The following is a 23,474-nucleotide window of genomic DNA, read 5'->3' on the forward strand; positions in this document are numbered from 1 at the left end:
ATTTTTAAAAAGACTTTATAAGGGGGCCGGCACTGTGCCGTACTAGGCTAAGCCTCTACCTGTGTTGCCGGCATCCCGTATGGGCATGGGTTCAGGTCCTGGCTGCTCCTCTTCTGATCCAGCTCCCTGCTATGGCCTGGAAAAGCAGTGGAAGATGGCCCAAGTACTTAGGCCACTGCATCTGCATGGGAGACCCAGAAGAAGCTCCTGGCTCCTGGCTTCAGCCTGGCCCACCCAATTGTTTTGGCTATTTGGGGAATGAATCAGTGATCTCTGGCTGGCTGGCTGGCTGGCTTTCTCTCTCGCTGTCTCTCTCTCTAGCTCTTTCCTTCTCTCTCTGTACTTCAGCTTTTCAAGTAAATACATAAAGCTAAAAGAAAAAGAAAGAGAGAGAAAGGAAAGAAGGAAAGAAGGAAAGAAGGAAGGAAGGAAGGAAGGAAGGAAGGAAGGAAGGAAAAGTGACACTTTTACAGTAGCTTGAAGTAATCTCACACTGTAACCAAAACAAAGGAACTTAAGTGACATGCAGTAATACGGAACATTCTTGCAATATAATATTATATACAGTAGTAAGTCAAAAAAGTTATATAAAGCCTATTACTATTTTTTACAAGTTTCTTTATTTACTTGAGAGGCAGAGTTACAGAGAGAGGTCTTCCATCATCTGGTTCACTCCCTAAATGGCCACAACAGTTGAATCTAGGCCGATCCCAAGCCAGGAGCCAGGAGCTTCTTCCAGGTCTCCCATGCAGATGCAGTGGCCTAAGTACTTGGGCTGCTTCCACTGCTTTCCCAGGCCATCAGCAGGGAGCTGGATCAGAAGTGGAGCACTTAGGACTCAAATCGGCAGCCATATGGGATGCCGGCGCTGCAGGGGGATGCCTAACCTACTATGCCACAGCACCAGCCCCATGCTTGTTACTATTTCTAATAAGATTAAATTTTAAAATACCTTTTATGAATAAATAAAGCTATTGAAAAATAAAGCAAGGGGGGGGGGGGCCAGTGCTGTGGCTCAGCGGGTTAACACCTTGGCCCGAAGTGCCGGCATCCTATATGGGCGCCGGTTCTAATCCTAGCTGCTCCTCTTCCGGTCCAGCTCCCTGCTGATGGCCTGGGAAAGCAGTAGAAGATGGCCCAGGTCCTTGGGACCCTACACCCACGTGGGAGACCCGGAAGAAGCTCCTGGTTCCAGGTTTCGGATCAGCGCAGCTCCAGCCATTGCAGCCATCTGGGGAGTGAACCATCGAATGGAAGACCTCTCTCTCTCCCTCTCTCTCTCTCTCTCTCTGCCTCTCCTCTCTGTGTAACTCTGACTTTCAAATAAATTAATTTAAAAAAAAGAAAAGAAAAAGAAAGCAAGAAAGTGATGCATATGGGATTCAGGATGTCAAGTGCCCTGGGCTGGAGGCTGGGACCAGGATGAGGGGACCTTTGGCTGTTTGTGAGTTATTGCCAAGGCCTGAGATTTTGTTTTGGGTGATAAATTCATGAGATGCTTATAATATTTTTAAAAGCAACTAATGAAGAAACTAACTAAATATATAGGAAAGTACTCCATGCAAAAGCCAATGATGACTGCAAACCAAGGAATATGATAAATTCAGTTCTGTGAACCCAGGTTTCTATGGAAAAAGAAAGGAAGCTAACTGACAAGAAAGTAACTTTCTCACTCTGGGGTTCCGTGTGATGTAATGTCCTGTCAATGCACCATCAAAGAGCATCGGACATTCGAACAGGGGGCCTGGTGCCCTCCCTGGGATAAACAGCCCTAAAACCTCTCTGCCCCAGGCTGCCTGCTGGAGGTCCAGCGTGGAACTGGCAACTGGGAGACGGTTGCCTGGCCTGGTCCTTTTGCCGGGAGACTCTGCCCGGCCGGACACAGCTCAGTCTCCCTGCGACCCATCTTGCTCTCCTCTTGGCGCCTGGCATGGGCTTGGGCACCCAGGAATCCAGAATTTGCATATTGATTGCTTCCCGATGGAGCCTCCTGCCCTGGGGCCAGAGCCTCACTAGGTTCCAAGGGAAGACAAAAGGGTTCCTGATTATCTGCTGGGACACAGCCTGGTGCCAAGTGTGAGCCCTGATTTCTTTCTAGGAGAAAAATCGGCATTTTCTATAAAAATCTTTAAGCAATTTTCTGATATGCTTTTAATGGAATGCAGATTTCCTCTTGGAAGTCAGTCTCCCAGCTATTTTACCTAGGGTAGGAGTTTAATTAATTTTATCCAGACATTATTTTTTTTAACAATGATTTTTAAACAATGATTCTAACCCCTCTTCTTCCCTCTAAATGTGTCCACCAAGAGGGCGTCTCGAGGTCTTTTCCACTTGCAGCAAGGCTGAAATAAAATTTGGACACGTGCTCATAAATAAATCGTCTAAAAAGCTTATTTTTCTTGTGTGTGTATGTGTGTGTGTGTGTGTTTTCCCGTAACACAACTGAATACTTGAGGGTGGGCTAGGATTTCTTAGCCATATTTTTACTAACCCACAGCTGGCATTAACTGAAACTCCTTAGCCCAAAATTCTTGACCTGACCCTGCGGCGGCCCCCCTTGGCTCTGATGAGTCACCTTCTACCCCCACAGAATCCACGGCTTTGGGAGGCCTGGGCTGGGAGGGGAAAGGGGGGCCAGTAGAGGCCCGAGAGCAACTTCAGAAATCCTCACGGAACCCCAGCATTAGGGACGAGGCCACCTTCACCCCCTCTCCAGTGTGTGCAGGCCACAACTGATGGTCCCTGGGGTGAGGGAGAAGACCCTTTGGGCAGAAGCTGACTCTGAGACCTCTGCCCTATTTGGAGGGACAGAGGCTGGGGAGGAGCAGTGGACACTGGTGCCCCAGGTTGCTGCTTGGCAGACTTCAGTCCCTGGACCTGGCCCCCGTCCAGCTGGGAAATGAGGGCCCCCTCCATTGGACACGGGCTGTCTCTAGGCCCAGCTGACTCCCAGCTGCTCGCTCAGCCCCTCCCCCATGGGCTGTCATACAGGGGCCAGGCAGGGCTCACCAAAGTGGACCTGGGGAGCACACAATGTTCTGGGTCCACGTTGGGGATATCAGCTTGGCCCCAGCATAATCTTCATAATCTTTTTCAAAATTTATTAGTTCCAAATGTAAGTGTTGATGATAGAAAACACAGAAACTATCAAGAAATATAAAAACAAACTGTGGGGGCCGGTGCTCTGGTGTAGTGGCTTAAGCCTCTGCCCGCGGTGCTAGCATCCCAGATGGGCATAGGTTCCAGTCCCGACTGGTGCACTACCCCTCTAGCTCCCTGCTAATGTGCCTGGGAAAGCAGTGGAAGACGGCCCAGGTACTTGGACCTCTGCACCCACGTGGGAAGACCCGGAAAAAGCTCCTGGCTCCTGGCTTTGGATTAGCCCAGCTCCGGCCTTTACGGCCATTTGGCGAGTGAACCAGCAGATGGAAGACCTGTGTGTGTGTGTGTGTGTGTGTCCCTCTCTCTGTGTAATTCTTTCAAATAATTAAATCTTAAAAACAAAAACAAAAAACACCATGAGCTGTCTTATTGTCTCTCATTTTTTTTAAAGATTTACTTTATTTATTTGAAAGACAGTTACAGAGAGAGGTAGAGACAGAGAGAGGTCTTCCATCCACTGGTTCACTCCCCAGATGGCCACAACGGCTGGAGCTGTGCCAATCCAAAGCCAGGAGCCAGGAGCTTCTTCCAGGTCTCCCATGTGGGTGCGGGGGCCCAAGGACTTGGCTGTCTTCCATTGCTTTCCCAGGCCATAGCAGAGAGCTGGATTGAAAGTGGAGCAACTGGGACTAGAACCGGCGCCCATATGGGATGCTGGCACTTCAGGCCAGGGCATTAACCTGCTGTGCCACAGCACCGGCCCCTATCTTACCATCTTACCATCTACCAACAACATTTCCTGTCTATATTCCTGGTTTTTTCTTTTCTCTTAATCTATAGACTCATTTTTGCTCCACAAATGGGATCATTCTGTGCCTAGTGCTTTTCATCCTATGTTTTCTTATTGTCTCCTGAAATTGTTCCTGTGTGATTCAGTTCTTTGAGAATCTGGTTTTCAGTGGGTATGAGTTACCATTAAGTCCAGAAGCTTAGAGCTGGCTGTGGTGCCAGCATCCCAGTGGCTCCACTTCTGATCCAGCTCCCTGCTAACCAACGTGCCTGGAAAAGCAGCAGCGCAGATGGTCCCAGTGCTTGGGCCTCTGCCACCCAGGTGGCAGATTCTACATGGAGTTATGGGCTTGTAGCTTTGGCCCGCCAGGGCGTTGCAGCCATCTGGGGAGTGAACCAGCGGGTGGAAGATCTCTCTCTTTCCCTTTCTCTCTGTAACTCTGCCTTTCACATAAATAAATCTTAAAAAAAAAAAAAAAAAAAAAAAAAGCAGCAGCAGCAGCAGCCCACAGGCCCCCCTCTCCCTCCACAACTCCTCTGCCATTTTCCAGGGCTCCTCGGGTGCCTCTGTAGGACTGGTCTTCCTTCCCTGACTACAGATGGCAAAGCCGAAGCCCGAAGTCAGGCCTCAGGGCTCGGGTGCCAGCCCTCCTTCCTCCATGCAAGGGCTCCTGGTGCCTGAGCCAAGTCCCCTTGCTCTTGGTTTCCCACGCCTGCAGGTTTCAGACTGATGCAGCCTCTGGCTCTTCCAGTCCAAGCACTGCCTAGCCCCCCACCCCCACCCCACCCCTCCCCTTCCCCAATCCCTGTCCCTCTCCCAGGCACCTCTGGTGGTCTGAACATGCTCCCCTCTGGGATGCTGGGAGGTGGGGGAGCCACTCCTCATTTTCAAACCTCTCCTAATTGATTTCCCTCTGATGAGGTGCCGTAATCCTTTCTGGCTGCCCTAACGGCTTCTCCAGTTTCCTCCAACAGCCTCTCCATATTCCTTGTTGCTGCCTCCCACGTGCTCCTGGGGCTGAAAAGATCTTTCTGGATTTTAGTCTTGGCAGCCATCACCCACGAGGGCCTTGTGCCCCACGTGTGCATCAGGAGCCCTGACACAGGCTGGCCCACGTACACACCCCCTCCTTGGGCAGAGTTCCCCACATTCTGCCTGGCCCGCTCTGTTCAAACCAGGTTATGGGGAATAGCAGCTTTAGGGACGAGTGTAAGACACCTGCCAGAGGCAAGGCCTTTCTTGCCAGACCCATCCAGGCTTTGTGGGGCATGGTGGGGAGGTTGGAGGCCCACTGGCAGTTCTCTGCTCGGTCTGGCACGGCTGTGGCACACAAGCAACCCTGAGCCTGCGGCTAGGGCTGCCTTCCCCCCACGACCCTGAGACCCTCCCCTGCCCCTTCACTGCCCAGGAGAAACACCATGGAGGCCAGGGGGACTGCGGCCCAGGTCTCTGGGTACAGACCCTCCAGAGCCAAGCGGGATCAGAACCCAAGCCCCCCAACTATCTCTCCCAGTCCCCTTGCATGCAGCCAGTGCTGGGGGCGGGCGGGAGGAGGCTGGCTGGGTGCAGTGCAATGTTCATGGGGACTGGGGGGCAGGGAGTCCATTCAAATTGACAAAAATAGAACATCAGCCTCATATCATTTTTCTCAAAACAAGATTTATTGAAGTTCTGTCGGTGAAAATCGCTGCTGTGTGGAACGCCTAACTTATAGATTAGATTACTCAGTCGTGCCTTACTACATTTTTCATTAGAAAAATATTGGCTGGGAGAGTTTGACCTCATAATCTCTGCATTTTAAACAATAACCAGAGGAAAACCAAATAGAAAGCACAAGTTAACGGGTTCCCCCTCCCCCAGCACTTCCCCCTGGGAGAGATCCGAGCGAGGGCCGGGAAGGGAGCAGGAGTGGAATCTGCTGCGTGAGCAATTCCCCACCTCCCGCCCGCTCCCCAGGGGCTGCGGGAGGCAGTGGGCTGCACTGAGTGTGCGGCGCTCAGGCACGGGTGGTGGCACAGAGCGGTGCAGGGCCCCAGCCCAAGGTGGAAGAGGGCAGATCCTCATGCGGCGAAGAGGGCCCTCTCTCTGCTGCAGGAGGCACCCGGTCCCGTCTGAGAGACAAGAGCAATACAAACCCAGAGGAGCACGCTGAAGCATCAGCTTGTGTACCCGGAATATATTCAATCTTTATGGACAATTATATACATTTGGAAGCACACCCAGAAGAATCCAGAATCCCAAGGCAACCCCGGAGACTCCATAGGAGAGTGCCAGAGCAGAGAAGACAGGGTACAGCCACAGCTGCACCCCCCACCTGGGGCAGGGAAGTCTCCCTTCTTGGGAATTTTCTGGAAGAGGGAGTAACTCCAAGGGCAGGCCTCAGGCGTTCTGACTACGGCTCCAGCCCTGGGGGCAAAGGCTCCTAAGGGACCCTAGGCCTGAAACCCGCAGGCTGAGGGCCATCCTGGGGATGCCGGCTGCCTGCAGGAGAGGAGCAGAGGGCCATCCGGTGCACGGATCCCAGCCATTTTACGACTGCTGATCTGACTCCTCCCGAGAGTGGCACCCCCACCCCCGGTCCGGGTCTCGGTTTCTACTTTCTGAGGCTTCGGTGATTTCCAAGTTCTGACACAGTCATTAGTTACAAAGAGCAATTATTTTTTTTTTGTCATTAAGTCATTTTTTAAATGGCTCCAGGCGACATCACAGAACAAAGAAACAAAATATCCATGAAAAGACTTAATCACAAATTACTAATTATTTCGCCCCCCTCTTCCCTCCCCAAATCGTGAAATCCGAGCCCCATGAAAAGGGAGAAGGTCTCCCCGTCCATGAGCTCGCCATGGCTCTTAGGCACCTAATCCATCATGGGGGGCGCGTTTCCTGGCCACCCCCAGCCCCAGGGGAGGGGGTGGCAGGGAGTCTCTTATTCTTGACCTTTGAAGTCACCTGCCCACAGTTACAGCCCCTCACCCAAGGGAGGGCAGCCCTAAAGGAGTGGGGTCCCCGGTGCTGAAGGCCTCCCCCCAGGCCAGCAGTGCCCCCGGCTGGCATTCCACCCGGGGCCCTTTGAAGGCTCTGGGCCACAGCCGCGGAGCCGCCCCCTGCCGCGGGGCTCCCGGAGGCTCCAGCTGAAAACAAACCCGAGGAGGAAGTAATCCTGGAGGGGAAGCCCCCTGTCCCCAGACGTGAGGAAATAAAATGTGTCTGACACCAAGATGTATGGGAGCGGGCGTCCGGCCCCTCCCTCGGGCCTTCCTCCTGGGCTGGCTCCCAGGGCTGCCTGTGTCTCCTCAGCCAACCCCGGCCAGAGAGGGCACCCGAGGAGGAGGCAGCAGCCCTGGACGGCTCGCCCGCTCCCGGAACAGCGGTGGTTCTGCCACGGAGGAGCAGGCCTCCTAGAAGATGCCCACACTCGCTCTGCCCCTCTCTGTCCGAAGTGCCCGGTCCTCCCGGGAGCAGCCTGTCGGGAGCTGGGGCGGCTAGCCCAGTCTGGGAAGGATGGGGTGCGGAGCCAGAGGCTGGGCCACTGAGGAGAGCGGCGGGTGGGGGCAGGGGCCATCTGTGCAGTCCCCAACCTTGGAACCCAAACGGTCTCCCAACAGGCTCTCCTGCGGCTCAGCTCTGAGCTGGACTCCAGAGTAGACCCACCCCCTCTCGCTCATCGGTTCAGCAAGTGCGCACCAAACTCTAACTACCACGAGAATACGTCAGGGAACGTGACAGATCCAGGCCCAGTCTTCGTGAAGGCGAAGTTCACTCCTGTTGAGAAGATCTGGATCAAAGAGAGTCGAGGCAGTGCCCAGGTGCCTGTCCCAGCCTCTGCCCACTGTGGGTATTTGGACAACTGCCCTCGGTTGTTCTCCGGCTCCCAGTCACTGCCTTCCCTTAAATACTGGTCTCATAAGTCTCCTGGGTTCACCTCCCTGCCAGCCCTGGGCACACGATGGAGAAAAGGTGTTAGGTGGAAGGAGAGAAGGCAGGCGAGCAGGTGTTCAAAAACCAGGGCAGCTTAGCACATGCTTGCAGCCACTGCTCCTATGTCACACGAGCAGTGGAGACCTTGGCATAAATGTCCACAGAAATCGTCACTGTCCCAACAAGGGAGCTGAGAATCTCAGACACTCGTTCCCAGCCACACACAGGTGCCTACTCACTCTCTTCCTCTTTCTTGTCAGACTGGCCTCTTTCTTCCCTTCTGACCAAGGAGCCCCGGGGCATATCCTGGGATTTGGGCTGTCTGCACTTTAACAGGAACAGGTTTAGGAGATTCTGCTTTGCTCTCCTTCTGCCACTGGTGCCAGCCACTCCTCAGACCTGCAGGAGGTAGGAGCCGTGGGTGATAGCCTTCCTCCGGGCTAGGAGAGACTGCTACTTGTCCCCAGTGTCTGTTCTCCCTTCACTCCTTGCATAATAAAATGTCCAAGTGTTTCTTAGAACATAGTCACCCTCTTTTAAGACTGTATTTTGGGGTTGGCGCTGTGGTGCAGCAGGTTAACACCCTGGCCTGAACGCCAGCATCCCATATGGGCATCGGTTCTAGTCCTGGCTGCTCCTCTTCTGATCCAGCTCTCTGCTATGGCCTGGGATAGCAGTAGAAGATGGTCCAAGTCCTTGAGCCCCTGCACCTACATGGAAGACCCGGAAGAAGCTCCTGGCTCCTGGCTTCAGATTGGTGCAGCTCCAGCTATTGTGGCCATCTGGGGAGTGAACCAGTGGATGGAAGACTCTCTCTGCCTCTACCTCTCTCTGTAACTCTGTCTATCAAATAAATAAAATAAATCTTTTTAAAAAAGAAAGACTATATTTCCCAGAACCCTGTGAAACCAGGTGTGTCCAGGTAATAAGATTCTGGCTAGTGAGACACAGCAGAACTAACGTGCATCTTCTGGACTCTGCTCCCCCTCCTGCCCTTTTCATTTATTTATTTTAAAGGCAGAGAGAGGTCTTCTATCGCTGGTTCACTCCCCAAATGTCTACAACAGGTGGCACTGGGCCAGGCCCAAACCAGGAGCCAGGAGCTCCATACAGGTCTCCCACTGGTGTGAGCCATCACCTGCTGTCCCCAGGGTGTGCATTAGTGGGAAGCTGGATGAGAAGCAGAAGAGGGACTCGATCCCAGGAACTCCAGTACTGGATGCAGATACTCCAAGGGGTGGCTTAGGCTGTGGCACCTCAATGCCTGTCCTCCTCTTTATAAAATTTTTGCCTATTTATTTATTTTCCTTTTATTTGAAAGGCAGAGAGACAAAGAGTTGGATAGATAACTCCCATCTGCTGGTTCTCTCCCCAAATGCCCAGAACAGCAAGAACTAGGCCAGGCTGAAACCAGGAGCCCAGAATTCAATCCAGGTCTTCCGCTGTGTGGCAGTGACCCAAGGACTTGAGCCATCTCCTGCTGCCTCCCAGGGTGAGCATGAGCAGGAAGCTGGATCTGAGCCAGAGGAACTGGGACTTGAACAAGGCACTCCAATACGAGACGTGGCTGTTCTAAGCAGTGACCCAACCCCTGTCCCTCTTTGTCCCCTTTTCTCCCCTTTTCACTGGGTGCACAATGAGACAGGAGCCACAGCAACCGTCTTAGACTAAAAGATGGGAGCCCCTGTGTTAAAGACGGTGACACCAAGGCCGGCGCCGCGGCTCAGTAGGCTAATCCTCCACCTTGCGGCGCCGGCACACCAGGTTCTAGTCCCGGTCGGGGCACCGATCCTGTCCCGGTTGCCCCTCTTCCAGGCCAGCTCTCTGCTGTGGCCCGGGAGTGCAGTGGAGGATGGCCCAAGTGCTTGGGCCCTGCACCCCATGGGAGACCAGGAGAAGCACCTGGCTCCTGCCATCGGAACAGCACGGTGCGCCGGCCGCAGCGCACCTACCGCGGCGGCCATTGGAGGGTGATCCAACGGCAAAAAGGAAGACCTTTCTCTCTGTCTCCCTCTACTGTCCACTCTGCCTGTCAAAAAAAAAAAAAAAAAAAAAAAAAAGACGGTGACACCAAAACCAAGAAAGAGCCAGGGGCTTTGGTGCTGGGGTGGAGCTGCCCCAACTGCCCCAAGCCGCTTCTGTGTGGACTTCACAGGACAGTGAACAAGCTGATTATGTGCGTAATCCACTGCTATTTCGGAATTTATTTCATTTCTTTCCTTGTGCTTCCTTGAGCAAAGAGGAAATAAATAAGCTAATGTGGCACTAAACACCATAATGTGAACCACATATGTTATCTTTTAAATAATGTAATATTTTATCTTTTAAAATGTTTATTAATTTTTATTTATTTGAAAGGCAGAGAGAGAGAGAGACTGATTCTCCATTTGCTGGTTCACTCTCCAAAAGTTCACAGCCAGGACTGGACCAGGCCAAACCCAGGAGCCAGGGACTCCATCCAGCTCTCCCATGTGGGTGGCAGGGACTCAAATACTTGAGCCATCATCTGCAGCCTCCCAGGTGCATTGGCAGGAGGCTGGATCTGAAGAGAAGACCAGACTTAATCTTAGGTACTCTGATATTGGATGCAGGCATCCCAAGTGGCAGCTTAACCTGCTGAGCCATAACACCTACCCTCACATGTTATTTAAAATCTTCTAGTAGACACAATAAAAAATAAAGATATGTGAAATTAATTTTATAATATATATTAAAGATTTATTTGTTTGTTTGAGAGGCAGAGGGGGAGGGGGGTCTTCAATCCACTGATTCACTCCCCAAATGGCTACAATGGCCAGAGTTGCGCCGATCTGAAATCAGGAGCCAGGAGCTTCTTTTGGGTCTCCCACATGAGTGCAGGGGCCCAAGGACTTGGGCCATCTTCCACTGCTTTTCCAGGCCATAGCAGAGAGCTGTGTCATAAATGGAGTAGCTGGGACTCGAACCAGTGCCCATATGGGATGCTGGCAGATCCGCTAGGCCACAGTGCCAGCCCCTTATAATATATTTACAAATATATTTAATATATATTTACAAAATGTTATTTCAACATGTGAACAACATAATTATCAAAGAGATGGTTTTACAGTTTTTTTTTTCATACTAAGTCTTCAAAATCCAGTGTACATCTTAGCCCACATCTCAGTTGACTATCTGCATTTCAAGTGCCCAACTGCCACTCTAGGCTGGTGGTGACAAGGTCGGCCAGCACAGATGGAAGGGGCTTCCTGGAGACAAAAGCCGGCGAGGGACTGGGAACCGGTCCTGCGTCAGGAATAAGAGTTACAGGAATTCCTGCTCCTCCTGTCCCTAGGAGGGCCCTTGGGCAGAGCCATCCCATTGCCAGCCAGGTGCTCAACACACCCGGCGTGCCTGGCTTCAGCCCATGAAGAAAACCATTTGGGCCTTAGTTTCCTATACTGGACCCTGGAGGACTACCTTGAGAAGCAAGCAGACCCCTAGGAAGATGGGGCAAGAGACAGGACAGCTGGGTGGAGGGTGACTCTCCAGTCTGCACTTGGCCATGGCTCAGGAAAGACAGTCCGGGTCCCATCACAGAGGCGTGAGGCTCAGGGGGACCAGGCCATGGCATGTTCCTGCAGAGCGCACCTCAAGGGTCAGGCTTATCTCAGACATCCGCGGAACTGAAGAAGAACAACACCACCACATGAATGGCCCACATATAGTGGTAGGAAAAAACGTTTTCATGTGGACAGCAATCCAACGTCTCTCCCACCATCACAACTGCCTTTGCTGTGACTGTCATTTTTGTCACCCTGGGACAGGCCTTTGATGCAGCAGTAAAGACGGTGCCCGGGACACCCACATGCCGTAACAAAGGGCCTGTGTTTTGAGTCCTGGCTCTGCTTTTTTTTTTTTTTTTTTAATTTTTTTACAGGCAGAGTGGACAGTGAGAGAGAGAGACAGAGAGAAAGGTCTTCCTTTTGCCATTGGTTCACCCTCCAATGGCCACTGCGGCTGGCGCACCGCGCTGATCCAATGGCAGGAGCCAGGTGCTTCTCCTGGTCTCCCATGGGGTGCAGGGCCCAAGCACTTGGGCCATCCTCCACTGCACTCCCTGGCCACAGCAGAGAGCTGGCCTGGAAGAGGGGCAACCGGGACAGGATCGGTGCCCCGACCGGGACTAGAACCTGGTGTGCCGGCGCCGCAAGGCGGAGGATTAGCCTAGTGAGCCGCGGCGCCGGCTGGCTCTGCTTTTGATTCCAGCTTCCTGCTAATGCCCTGGGAGGCAGCAGTGACGGGTCCCTGCTACCCACATGGGAGACCTGGATGGAGCTCTGGACTCCTGGCTTCAGCCTGGCCCAGTCCCTTCTGTTTGGGAGTGAACCAGTTTATGGGAGATCTGTCTCTGTCTCTCTCTGTCTTTCAAGTAAAAATAAAAACTTTTAAAAATTATTGTCAACATCACCCACCAATACTGCCATTACCTCCAGAATGATAACTTCTGTTACTTCTGGCTTCAGCGTCACATCCTTCACTGTGGCAGTCGCGATCATCACTTACTGCCTTTGTCGCCATGGTAACAATCATCAACACCACCACTCATCACCACCTTCCTATTATTGCAGCCACTACAGCTGACACTGTTCTCAGCCTCTCTACAACAGCCACTTCCGACATCACCACAATAGTGTTAGGCTCTCCAACGTCCCCACCCCCTGGGTACTGTAAGGACACTCTATCTGTCCTTTTGCTGTCTAGAAGTCCCCAATATACCTATAATTTCTCTTTTTTTTAAATTTTTTTTTGACAGGCAGAGTGGACAGTGAGAGAGAGAGAGACAGAGAGAAAGGTCTTCCTTTTGCCGTTGGTTCACCCTCCAATGGCCGCCGCAGTAGGCGCGCTGCGGCCGGCGCACCGCGCTAATCCAATGGCAGGAGCCAGGTGCTTCTCCTGGTCTCCCATGGGGTGCAGGGCCCAGGGACTTGGGCCATCCTCCACTGCACTCCCTGGCCACAGCAGAGAGCTGGCCTGGAAGAGGGGCAACTGGGACAGGATCGGTGCCCCGACCGGGACTAGAACCCGGTGTGCCGGCGCCGCAAGGCGGAGGATTAGCCTAGTGAGCGGTGGCGCCGGCCCAATATACCTATAATTTCTACCTGGCCAAAATACCCTCTTGTACCACTTGTCCTCCAGAATCCCTCTCACTCCATCTTTGCTTCAGAATCAAGTTCCCATCGCCCTATTTGAGCATCTGGATTCTGGACCCTTGCCTGTCCTGTCCACTGTCCATTGAAATCTGCGATCTCTTTCTGCCTGCTTGGATGCTCTGGCTTTTGGAGCCCTGGTTTACATCTAATTCATGGTCACTTAGTGCTGGGTGTTCTGCCATCCATCACAGAGGTCTGCCTACCTAGGCCTGGGGAGCTCAGCACCTCCATGCCCTCTCTGGGGGATGAAGAGCCTGCCAACATCTGTCCTTGGAGTTTTGCTGAGAAAAACCAGGGTGAGTTTGTTTCACACTGGTCCCTCAAGGCTGGTCTGGCAGCCTTTGATCCTGAAGCAAGCTGGAGATGGTATTTCCTGTCAGGCTTTGCCAACACAGGAAACTTGGTGCATTGAAAGTAGCAGTGGAGGCCGGCGCCGCGGCTCACTAGGCTAATCCTCCGCCTTGCGGCGCCGGCACACCAGGTTCTAGTCCCAGTCGGGGCACCGGTCCTGTCCCGGATGCCCCTCTTCCAGGCCAGCTCTCTGCTGTGGCCAGGGAGTGCAGTGGAGGATGGCCCAAGTGCTTGGGCCCTGCACCCCATGGGAGACCAGGAGAAGCACCTGGCTCCTGCCATCGGATCAGCGCGGTGCGCCGGCCGCAGCGCACCTACCGCGGCGGCCATTGGAGGGTGAACCAACGGCAAAGGAAGACCTTTCTCTCTGTCTCTCTCTCTCTCACTGTCCACTCTGCCTGTCAAAAAAAAAAGAAAGTAGCAGTGGAATGAGGAAAGGGTAGCAGAGGGGACAACGGTCACATTCTGGCTCCCAGGTTGTCCCCAGAAACAACAAGGGAATTTTGCTCTTCTGTGCAAGAGTTCCAGGTTTTCTGCAAGAGGTCAGGCCTCTGGCCACAAATCCTTCAGCTCCCTGCACAGGGAGGGGAAGGACCCAGACGTGTCCTGGGATGTGTGTCTGGCTGGAGCTTGGATCCCACAGTGGACCCCTTGATCTGATCATGCAACCCAAAGGGAATGGGTCTCCAATGCCTATTGCTCAGTAAATCTTGCCAGAGATAGAGGTGAGATGGGCAGAAGGGAGCTGGGTGCCCTTCCGGATGCCTGGGACAAGGCCAAGCCTATGTGCAGGGCTGGAGGCTCCTTGAAGCAGCTACACTTTGGGAGCAGCCAAAACGCTCATTCATAGTGGCCCTCTCCCCCAGAGCTGGGCAGACAGACAATGAAGTGACCCAGGGAGGTGGCCAGGGGCGAGGGGAAAAAGTGGATTCCTCTTGCAGCCACCAGCAGACTTACAGGTGCAGACACACCAGCTTCCTCCTCGAGTCATGGCCTGAGAATAGAGATTTAGGCCTCCCTTCCACCTCTCCCTTCATTCACTTGTTCCATTGTTTTTTATTATTGGTTTAAAGATGCATTTTGTTTACTTGAGAGAAGAGTGACACAGAGAGGTGGAGAGACACAGAGAGAGAGAGATCTTCCATCTGCTGACTCACTCTCCAAATGACCCCAACAGCAAGGGCCAGGCCAGGTCAAAACCAGGAGCCTGGACCCCTACCCAAATCTCACACAAGGGTAGCAAGGGCCCAGCACTTGGGCTGTCTTCTGCTGCTTTCCCAGGTACAGAAGAGGAGCAGCCAGGACTCAAAGTGGTGCTCTGATATGGGATGCTGGTATTGGCAAGCAGCGACTTTACCCACTGTACCACAATGCCAGTTCCTATTTATTATTATAATAATTACTATTCAAGAAGCAGAGATAGAGGTCCCATCTGGTGGTTCACCCCAAAATGCCAGGCGCTGGGAAATCAGTCTGGCGGCAGGGACCCAACTGTTTGAGCCATCGCTTGCGGCTTCTCGGGAGGTGCGTTAGCAGGAAGCTGGAATCAGGAAGCCGGGATGCCGGCATCTTAACCGCTAGGCCACACGCCCACCGTGTTTGCTGCATTTTCTGGTTGAGTGACTATCCCGCGCTCCAGGCTGAGCTGGGCCTTGCAGTCACAGGTGAGTAAGACTCGCCCCCAGCCCTCCAGGAGCCTGCAGGCTGATCAAGCCCTAAGGAGAGAGGACGGAAAAAGTAGCCTTGGCCCCTGCAGCTTGTCAAGGGTCAACCGCAGGCCTGAGCGTGCAGTGGGAGAGATTCCAGCAGGTAATGGATGAGCACCGCTCTGCCCTGACAGGGACATTCCCTGCAATTGGTTCCAGTCATATATGCAGCCAGAGAGCACTGAAAACAGGGGGAGGATGGTGACGGAGCAGAGAGGCCCGGCCCCTCCGCCTCCAGCCTGAGCCTGGGTGGAGAAAGGTGTGGTTTCCTAAGGAGCAGAGGCTCTCTGCTCACCTACGGGGTTCTCTGCCCAGGCTGGGAGCCCCAGGGCCGAAGCACAGAGGGCACTGGGGAAGAGGGCAGAGGCCCGAGGCGGGGGACTGTCGGATTCCGGAGCACAGGCAGCTCTCAGCCCGGGCAGGCTCAGCAAGGGTGGGGCTGGGGAAAGGGGGGAGGGTAAAGGTTAGAGTCCCTGTGGGCTGGGAAGGGGCCTCCAGGGGCTGGCAGGCACCCCAGGACAGTGGGTCTGAGCCTTTGCTGGGAGGCAGGGCCTGGCACAGCCACCGAGGGAGTGCAGCCCTCTCATTTGCCACCACAGTCAGGGTCCCATTAGCACAGGCCGAGCTAGAAGAAATCGGGCAGAATATTTGGTCCTCTTCCCCTATCGAGAGGGGAAACTGAGGCTCAGGCCACCCCAGGACAACCACCAGCTCGGCCTCTCCTGTCAGGCTGACCCAGGGCTCCCTGAGCGCATTTCCCCTGGTGAGCCAGGGGCCATCTGGTGCGTGGAGCGCCAGCATGGGCCTCCGGGACAGGTACAGACTCCAGGGGCGGCAGTGGGACCAGCTGTGCTGATGGCCACCTGGGGCCCTGGGGAACTCTGGACTCCTCACCCACAGTGTGGTCAGGCCTCAGTCCTGAGCCATTTGCCTTCTGCTCTGTCCACCTGTTCAGCCGCAACAGGTGGAATTGTGTGTCCTCTCCACGCCTTGGCTCATGTTCCTTTTGCTCTTCCACTAAGCTCCCTGCCAGTCTCCCCCACCCCAAGGCAACCTTTCCATCCCACACGCCCCACGGCTAGGCCCTCAAATTCTGAGCCACAGGCCTCTCTTCCTTGGGGTAGAGCCAGCATGGCATGGGAGCTCGCTTGCCTTCAGGAAGGACAGGGATCCCACATCTCCTGGAAGATCCTTTGGGGACACAGCAGGACTGGGGTTCTGAGGCCAGGGTGGGGTGGCCAGTATGGCAAGAGCAGGCCTGGGTAGCACTGGTGGGGCTTTCTCCTGGGTCCACTTCTGAGAAACACAGCCAGGGGCCCCCAGAGCCAACCCTGTGAGCTTACAATTCTGTGAACTGCAGCTCCATGCACAGCAGGCCTGGAAAAGGAGCCAGGAGAGCCTCTGCGAGTGAGCAGAAGGGTTTGGGCCTGGCTGTCCCTCTAGGCAACCGACCCAGTCCCTTGGCTCTCTCCACCGCTGCCCAAGCACAGAGCAGGGCTGGGACGGGCCTCCTCCTCCTCATAGGACCTCCCGTCTCCAGGCCCCGGCCGGCTTCGGCTTGTCTGGGGGTGCCGGCTTAGGGGATAGCAGTCTTCTGGGATGACGGGGACACTCGCTCACTGGCACCACATCCAGCAGATGCCACCGATGCCCTGGCTCTGTCCACGTGGACTGCTTGCGCTTAGGCACCCACATGTGAACACACCACCCGGCCGCCTCCTTCCCGCACCGTCCAGCAAGGCTTCATGGAGCAATATCCGGGCCTAGGACTGGGTTCCAACCGCAGGGAAGGCAGCCTGAGCCAAGCTTACAGCCTCACAGGGGAGAGACACAGATATTGCTACGCGATTGTTAGACACAATCAGTGCCACAGTGGAGAACATCCCACAGGGCCGTGAGGGAAGGGAGTAGAGGCTCACACAGGGCTGTCGCTCAGAGGTGTGCAGGCCCCACGCACGGGAACGCCACTGGGGGTGGGTATTAGTGGCACAAGGGGAGAGCCTTCTGATTCTTACAACGCACCTGTGGGCAGGGGCAGGCAGTGGCTTGAGGTCTCGCCTAGTCTGGGGGTTTCACAGCTGCTCTGTCTCATCCCCAGTCTCATGGGGCTTCCAGCCATTGCAGGGCCAAGCTCACTGTCACCCATGCAATTCTGCCCAACACCCTTTCACCGGCTTGCACGGTCACCCACAGGCTCTGACACCCTGTGACAACGAGACTTTCACACACACTCGAAGAACCTCTCCGTCCCACACAGATGCTCACACAGGTACAGTCACATGTGCACACGTAGCCCCCCTCAGCCCCCCGTGTCCCCACAGCTGCACGCCGTCCCTCATACCCCACGACACACATGCACACAGATGGCCATGCTCCTGTTAGGCTAGCGGAGACAGGCATGTGCAGCCCCGGATCACAGCTAAATGTCAGCGAGTCCCTCTCCTCCCAGTTAGAGATGAATTGTTGCTCGGGAGATATTTCATCCTTAATGCCTCCTGCTTGAACTGGAGCATGCGTCGCCGGGAGGTTACGTTTCTCCCAATCCGTCTGCTGCCCTCCTGCCTCTCAGCTTTCATGGGGGGAGAGAAGGCCCCCTCTCCCCTTACGGCCTCCCCCAGCCCTGCCCGCCCCACCAGCTCAGCTCCTGGCAAAAGAACAAAGCCCAGCCAGTGGCCTCGCTCCCTCCCCAGCTCCTGGCTCCTCAGGTGTCCTCAGAGCCTGGGGCCACCGCCTGGCCACACCCTGCCCTGGCCAGCCACATTTAGGGCCCACTTGGCCCCCCGGCACAGGGACGGGTTGAGGGTAGAGAGGGGCAATGCACCCACACCCCTCTCCCTCTGAAACTTCAACACAGCAAAGAGGCCTGAGAAGCGGCAGCAGGCAGGGTCAGTGAGGTGACCTTTCAGGGCACACTTGGGGAAGCCGTCTCTCCAAGGCCCCAGTAGTGCCTTGTGTAGGGATTTGCAGTAAGGAGAGAAACAGGGAGAGTCCAGACAATTTAGCTTCAAGGGACTCATCCCAGTCTTGTTTATAAGAGTGAAAAATTGCAAACAGCCTAAGCATTCCACAGTAGGGACTGGCAGTGGTACAACCATCAGCATAGTACCACGTAGTCGTTAAAATGATGGTGTAGAAGGATGTGTGGCATCACGGAAAGGCATTCCCAGCATAGCACTGAGTAAAACAAGCAGGTTGCAAAACAGTATGTATACTCAATGCAATGTGCTATCCTGGATTGGATCCTGGAATAAGCAAAGGACATTAGTGGGAAAACTAGTGAAAGCCAAATAAAGCCTGGAGTTTGCTTTATTTATTTCTTTGAAAAGCAGAATTACAGAGAGAGAGGGAAAGATAGAGAGAGACCTTCCATCCTCTGGTTCACTCCTCAAATGACCACAATAGCCAGGGCTGGGCCAGGATGAAACCAGAAGTCAAGAGCTTCATCTGAGTCTCCCATGTGTGTGGCAGGGGTCCAAGGACTTGGACCATCTTCCGCTGCTTTCCCAGGTGTGTTAGCAGGGAGCTGGCTCGGATGTGGAGCAGGCTGGACTTGAACCGGTGCCCATATGGGATGTTGGTGCCCCAAGGGGTAGCTTAATCTGCTGTGCCACAACTATAGCCAACACTGGTTTATTAGCTCTGACAAATTTACTGTGGTCAAGTAAGATGTTAGCAATGGGGAAAATTGGGTAAGATGTACATGGAACCTCTCTGTATTATATCTATAATTTTTCTGTAAATCAAAAGTTATTCCAAAATCAAAAGTTTATTTTAAAGCTATATATATATATATATATATATATATATATATATATAATGCAATTCCTCATTTTAAAATGTATTTATTTTTATTTCAGAGGCAGAGAGACACATATACAAACACAGAGAGAGAGACAGAGATTTTCTTCCCACTGGTTCATTCCCCAAATGCCCACAAAGGCTGGGGCTGGGCCAGGCCAAAGCCAGGAGCCAGGAACTCAATCCAAGCCTCCTGTGTGGGTGGCAGGGACCCAACTACTTGAGCAATCATCTGCTGCCTCTCAGGGGGTGCTTTTTTTAATATATGTATTTAGCATTTATTCTTTTGTGTCCAGCTCGTTTTTTCTTTTACTTATTTGAAAGAATGACAGAGAGAGTGCAAGACAGAAAGACAGAGAGACATCATCCAATCCCTAAGTGCCTGCAATAGCCAGGGCTGGGCCAGGCAGAAGCCAGGAGCTCAGAACTTCATCCATATGTGGATAGCAGGGACACAAGTACTTGGGCCATCATCTGCTGCCTCCCAGGCTTGCATGCAGGAAGCTGGATGGGAAGTGGAGTAGTTGGGACTCAAACCAGGCACTCCCAGTATGGGACGCAGGCATTTCCACTGGGGACGTGCCCACGGGCTCATTTTGGTTTCTAAAGAAACACATACGTGAAGACACACATAGGAACTGCCACCGTGGGGAAGGAGACCCTCACTGCGCACCAAGTCTGCCTGTGTCTTGGTCTTGGACTTCTCAGCTTCCAGCATCATGAGGAATAACTTTGTTACTTATGAGCTAAAAAAACACAAAAAACACAAAAACCAATTTTTGTTCACATATATACATCAAGACCTGGGAGAGTACTCACCAACACGTTATCATTAGTCATTTCTGAGGGATGAGAATATAGACAATTTTTATTTTAATTATTTGCATGTTCTGTGTGTTTTTAAATAAAAGAATATATACTATTTGTATGGTTTTTAAAACACTTAGAAGAATTTTAAAAATTAATTTGAGGGGTTAGCGCCGCGGCTCAATAGGCTAATCCTCCACCTTGCAGCGCCGGCACACTGGGTTCTAGTCCCAGTCGGGGTGCCAGGTTCTGTCCTGGTTGCCCCTCTTCCAGGCAGGCTCTCTGCTGTGGCCCGGGAAGGCAGTGGAGGATGGCCCAAGTGCTTGGGCCCTGCACCCGCATGGGAGACCAGGAGAAGCACCTGGCTCCTGCCTTCGGATCAGCACAGTGCGCCAGCCACGGCGGCCATTGGAGGGTGAACCAACGGCAAAGGAAGACCTTTCTCTCTGTCTCTCTCTCACTATCCACTCTGCCTGTCAAAAAAAAAATTAATTTGAGAACAGAGAAAGAGTGAGCGCGTGTGTACACTCCCAGCTGCTGACTCACTGCCCAGATGTCTGCAATGGCCCTGGCTCAGGCCAAAGCTGGGAGCTGAGAACTCCATCCGGGGCTCTCAGGCAGTAGCAGGAACCCGATCGTTTGGGTCACCACTGCTGTCTTGAAGGTCGTGTGTTAGCAGAAAGCTGGAGTCAGGAGCCAGAGCTGAACATCGAACTCCACTGTGGGGCACTGACATCTTAGCTGCTAGGCCAGACACCTGCCTTTAAGAACTTTTAAACTGGTGACAGGTTGGGTGGGAGAAGGGGCAGCATGGTGCCACAGTGAGTTAAGCTGCCCCCAACCCCCCCACCCCCCCGCCGAAGTGCCAGCATCCCATATGGGAGCCGGTTTGAGTCTAGGCTGCTCTATTTCCAATCCAGCTCTCTGCTAATGTGCCTGGGAAAGCAGTGGAAGATGGCCCAAGTGCTTGGGCCCCTGCACCCACCTGGGACACCATATGGAGTTCTGGGCTCCTGGATTCAGTCTGACATAGCCCCAGATACTGTGGCTATTTGGGGGAGAAAATCAGTGAATAGAAGACATTTCCTTCTCTTTCTCCTTCCCTCCCTTTCTCAGGTGTCCTCAGAGCCTTTCAAATAAATAAATGAATCTTTGGGGGTGGGGAGAGCTTTTAAACTGGAATGTCACCAGGGTTGCTGAGAGCAGCTTTGCTCTCAGCATCACCTCCCAGCCCCCAGCCCTGGCATGGGTCTTGAGCCTGGCCATCAGGGACAGGAGCTTTACTCCTGCCACCGACTAATCGGCATGACCACTCCCCAACCCTGAAAACTCCAAAACTTGAGGATCTGAAATGGTTTTGAGCCCAGACTCCTGTCCTCTCACCGCACGCATCCGATCATTGCTGCTGACTTGGTCTCCCGTCCCACAGTCCCTCTGTCTTCTCCCCAGTTCACTGCCCCCACTCTGGGTCCCTGACCCCCACCATTCTCCCTGGCCCCACACCAGCCACTTCAACCCTGGGCATCTGTCTCTAGCCCAGAGCAACACTGCCAGACACTTTTCTGGCTTCCGGTCTTGGGCTCAGTGGAGCAGGTCAGGGGGCACCCAAAACCTGGCCCATTCATGGTGCCTCGGCTCATCTGTCATCAGTAGGTGGAGGAACAAACCTAAGGCTGACTCCCCATGGCAGTGCCACAGCCCCACCCACTTCCTCCGCAAGCCTTCAACCCCCTCCCCCTCAAAGATGGCCAGGAATCTGGAGCCCACTCCTCAGACACTGTCCCCTCTCTGCCTATCCCCAAGCCCAGAGCACCTCTTTCCTCCTCCTCCCTTCCCTCCTGCTCTGAGGAGAATGTTCCCTTCTCCTCACCAAGGACCCAACCTCTTGTATGCTCCGTGGAGCATCTTCTGTGTGTTGTCCCACCTGGCTCTCCCTCCGCCCTTTCTCCTGCACAGACTTTGAATGAATAATCCCCCCGCCTTGCCACTGCCTCTTCTCTCAGAGTCCTCACTGCACTGAGGTCTCTTGCAGTCACCTGTGACCTCCCTGCTGGCCGCCCTGCAGGATTTGATACGGTTCCCTCCCAGCTCCCCTTGTTTCCCTCTTAACTACCTAACTACTTTCCTTTTTAGTCTCCTCTGATTTCTTTCCTTCTTCCAACTCTGTACATACTCTTCTAGGATTTCCCAGGATCAGTCCCCGGTCTTGTCTTGCCCTGGGCTCCCCTCTCGCCACCTGCGTGGAAGAACCTTGACAGCTGTTGACTTCCGGTCTGGAATACCCGACTTCCTGCAGCATATCTCAGGGTGGATGTCCCAGCAGCTCCTCGGACTCATTGTCCAGCAAGCCCTGCCTCCAAGCCGCTCCACTTTCAATCAAGTTGAACACCTAGGAGTCTCCTGGACTCCTCCCTCCTCATTTCCCAGATCCATCCCACCACCCAGTCTGGCCAGTCTATGTCCAGTCTGGCCCTGCCCACCCCTTGAGGTCCACCCTCCCTGTCCCCCTCTGGTTCTGGCCTTTCTTACCCAGACTAGGACAATATCCTCACCCGTGGCCGTCCTGCCTCTCATCTTCTCGTGCACATGCTAATCCTACAGCGGCAGCAGCCCATGGGCCTTAGAGCTGGGGCCACCATCTTCTGTGACTCCCACTGAAGGCAGACTCCTCGTGCTGGCCTTCACGTCCTACCTTTGCACGGTTCCTCCACTCTCACACTGGCCTACTCCTGTGCCTGGGTTCCATCCTTCAGGAGTTCCCTGCCTCCGACGCTGCTCCCCCGGTCCTATCCTTCCTTCTTTTTTTTTTTTTTTTTTTTTTTTTTGACAGGCAGAGTGGATAGTGAGAGAGACAGAGAGGTCTTCCTTTTTGCCGTTGGTTCACCCTCCAATGGCCGCTGCGGCCGGCGCATCTCGCTGATCCGAAGGCAGGAGCCAGGTGCTTCTCCTGGTCTCCCATGCGGGTGCAGGACCCAAGGACCTGGGCCATCCTCCACTGCCTTCCCGGGCCATAGCAGAGAGCTGGCCTGGAAGAGGGGCAACCGGGATAGAATCTGACGCCCAGACCAGGACTAGAACCCGGTGTGCCGGTGCCGCAAGGCGGAGGATTAGCCTGTTAAGCCACAGCACTGGCCCTATCCTTATTTCAAGATACCAGTTGCACCCTACCCCCCAGGAAGCCTCCCCTCCTCCTCCTGCACCTTGAACGTCCTCTCATAGCACTTTGTAGCTCCTCCTGTGCCTGCCCAATGATACTGATCAGCGACTGCACGCAGCTCCGCTCCCAGCCAAGCCGAGCCCTGGCTGGGCAGCTGCTTACAATGTGGCCTCCTACAATGTGGCCTGGCATTAAACAATGAGCTGGGCCAGTCCGATTTCCTCTCCTGGGAATGAGAACTATGAAATACTGAGAGACTAGAGCAGTTAGCGGGGGTGATGTAGAGAGACGCTCGGAGAGGCCGGCTGGTCAAATGCCAAGTCACGGTTATGAGAAATTATGAGGAAACCCAGGAATCTCTCAGTGCCACACAGGGGTCAGAAGTAGTTATAAGCTGGGGCCTTGGAGGGTGACCTGAGTGAGAATCTTGACCCTGCTGCTTCCTGGTTTGAACCTGGGGCAGGTTAGTCAACCTCCTTGAGCCTCTGTGTTCTCATATGTAAAATGGGCATAATGATACGGCATAATAGCCGGTTAACCGTCTATGTTCTTAAGGGTATTAACTGAGATAAGCATGGAAACCAATGGATCTGGCTGTTTGTAGTGATTATTCCTCTCCCTCCAATAATAATAATAATAATAACAATAACAGTATCAGTAATAATAATGAGAAG

This window comes from Lepus europaeus, chromosome 17, assembly GCF_033115175.1.
Source record: "Lepus europaeus isolate LE1 chromosome 17, mLepTim1.pri, whole genome shotgun sequence".
NCBI classification, from domain to species: domain Eukaryota; kingdom Metazoa; phylum Chordata; class Mammalia; order Lagomorpha; family Leporidae; genus Lepus; species Lepus europaeus.